General features: G+C 35.1%; 1 long non-coding RNA gene across 2 annotated transcripts; it reads right to left on the bottom strand.

Moving 5' to 3' along the window:
* Positions 1-142: 142 nt before the first annotated feature.
* LOC135080405 (uncharacterized) lies at positions 143-2,822 on the bottom strand. 2 transcript variants are annotated; one of them, XR_010259000.1, is made up of 4 exons: positions 2,567-2,822; positions 1,803-2,017; positions 1,398-1,625; positions 143-638 (listed from the first exon to the last, which is right to left on the bottom strand). It is a non-coding gene; the product is annotated as an uncharacterized LOC135080405 (long non-coding RNA). The 2 variants fall into 2 exon arrangements; XR_010259001.1 differs by lacking the exon at positions 2,567-2,822 and adding an exon at positions 2,326-2,518.

Below are 2,822 nucleotides of genomic sequence, written 5' to 3'. Positions count from 1 at the left end.
CCTACGGAAAAGCCAAACATTTTTTAAAAAGAAGTTAATATATTTTACTTACATTTAAATCCAAAAATATCTTTATTCCGACCCAAAGGTAAGTAGGCAGTTATGTAGGTATAAATGAAAATACGTATGTAGGTACTTATTATTTATTAATGGTCATGTTCTACATTTTCTATTAAATATGGGCCCAATACATCAATGATGTCGCCATCACAACAAAGTACCATAAATGGTTTAACGAGATTCCGATATTTGTATAGGGAATAAGTTTTTTTTTTGGTATGCATAATTGCTACTTTTTTGCACATAAATGTATGTATGTACCATCCATGATGACAATAGCCTTTCTTTGTGGTAAATCGTTTCCTGGCTTCCCGAAAAGAGACTGGAACATAAAGGTTTCTTTGGGCTACTTCCTCTCTACTAATATGTTGTAACCCTAAATGTGCTGGTACGAAATGTTCCTCCATCATACTGCGTGCTTTCATTACATATTTTGTAAGAGTACTCCTTGAAATGCCAAGTAATGTAGCTATTCTGTCATCTGAATCACCGGTCCTCAGCTTCATTAAATAAGCACCAACTGTAGTAATTCGTGCTCTCTGATAGTATCTATGGCAAAGAAGATCTGAAGGACGAATCTGAAAATAAAATAAAACATCAGATTCACAGTTCAACAATAAGAAGAGCAATATTTATATAGGATTAACGACTTTTGTGTGTAACGGAATAGTAAGATGAGTGATGAAAGATAATTTATGATTTGAACGCTGAATGATGAGGAATGATTGGTCTATGGAGGAAACGAAAGGGATGAATGAGGAACGAGGATTGAGAGTGAGAATAGTGGTAGTTTAAAAGAGTAGTCTGTTGTTATGCAGGAAGTATAAATAAAACTTTACTGAGTTTATTTGGCTCAGGGAATTTTTAACTGGCTTTATAATAGTAAAAATTATGTTTAATATTATGTAAGTAATAATATTGCAATATTTTAATAATATAAGTCTATTTGTATTATACAGGGTGGAAACGATAAGTGATCTATAACACTTTTAATATTGTGTGGCTGGCATACATTTAGTATGGAGGCTGAAAACATTGAATTTTCGGATAGATCCAGTTAATTCTGTAACTATTTACTGATACCGTTAGAAAGAGCTCGTGAAGCACTTTCAGGATGAGTAACCAGTTTTTCGATATCTTGTGTAGTTTAGAAATAATCGAGTGAGATCACTTATCGTTTCCACCCTGTATAACCTGTATGGATGAGAGTAGTGGCAGATTGAAAGCAATGGAAGGAGTTGAAGGATGGGAAGGCTGATTCGGAAAAAACCTTTTTTATTATTATAATAAACCGGCATAATTATTTTTATGTATTATAAAACTGGCAGGGCTCTTACCTCTCTGGGTTGAATCCAATTTCGAACAATGTTTAATATATCTTGATTATTCTCTGTATCCAAACAATGACTTCAAGTTCGCAATAATGAACAACCACATCCAACACAAACTTGTTGGTGACCTACCGGGGCACCGGTTGGCATATCTGGAGAGTCTTGTGAAGTAGGTGTGGTATCTCTTTGCAATAATGAGTGACAAGCCCCACAGATGTAGTCATTTGCAGTAACCTGTTTAAAAATAATAATAATTAGAAATAAGTTTAAAAAAAATATCAGTTTTTTAATGTCCCGCACTTAAATTATTTTATTTTAGTATTAATTTACAGAAACCAATAACTTTACAAGAATTAGACTGATTGTATAGCCAATAACATTTTATTAAATAAGGACTTTAGCGTGCATTACCTCTAATGGAGTTAGTCGTTCCACAATTATGTTCCTGATGTTAATATGATGTTGAGTGTTAGTTCTCAGGGACATGAGCTGATGTGAACGTGTTCTAGGCTCTAGTGTTCTACTGCAAAGCACACAGTTTCTGCTAAGATTTGAAGTAGATGCATTTGTGTTGTATCTTGGGCTTGGGTCCAACATGTTGTGCATATAAGATCATGAGCTGTAACCTGTAAAAATAAATAGATTCATTGCATGCCATGCCACACATACTCCTGTGCGTTGAATAAATTGAGCCGCAAACCATAAAAAAAATGATAATTCAATATTATGTGCTGTTAGTAGAATTTTGGGTCAGAGGGTAGGGTTAAACGCTTTAGTAAATAAGCATTGTTGTTATAATAATTAATTATGACGTGTTACAAACTTAGTTACAAAAAATAATAATCTAGTAGTCTTAGTTCCAAAAAACAAAACAAAACAAGCTTTCATTGAGAGCAGGGAGATAGTGTCAAAGTAAATAATTCCTTAGATTTACACCAAAACCAGCTGGATTGTCAACATAATTGTTGTTTCGCTCATGCCTCCATTGCGCTGTACCATCGACGACTAGTTTCTTACAATCGAATCGGGCCTGGCTGTCCACACTGTCCAGGGTTGAACCACAGATAATAGCGGAACATTCATTTCAAGACAACCCGCCATGAGAATGGCAATTCAGAAGTTTGGCAAGGCTAGTACTTATTCATAAGATTGCAGAGCAAAATGTAGGTACTTACCGATCGAGGTGCTGCCCATTGTTGTGTATAATTAAGTTGCTCATTTTCTAACACCATAGAACCACCAGCCGAGCCTTGGCCGAGCCACACAAAAACAGTAAATCCCAGGCTGAGTATGTCGTTATTGCAATCAATCAGAGTCCGTTTGAATAGCCAAGTTTGTAGTTAATAAAGTTCCGAAAATAAAAGCTAAAACACAAACGAATCACAAAGAAGGATCAAGCAAGACAGCAACACAGCAAGAGTGAGTGAGAGA

The sequence above is a fragment of the Ostrinia nubilalis genome, chromosome 18 (assembly GCF_963855985.1).
Source record: "Ostrinia nubilalis chromosome 18, ilOstNubi1.1, whole genome shotgun sequence".
NCBI lineage: Eukaryota > Metazoa > Arthropoda > Insecta > Lepidoptera > Crambidae > Ostrinia > Ostrinia nubilalis.
The sequence above is the reverse complement of the archived record's forward strand: the minus strand, read 5'-3'. Positions and strand labels throughout refer to the sequence as shown.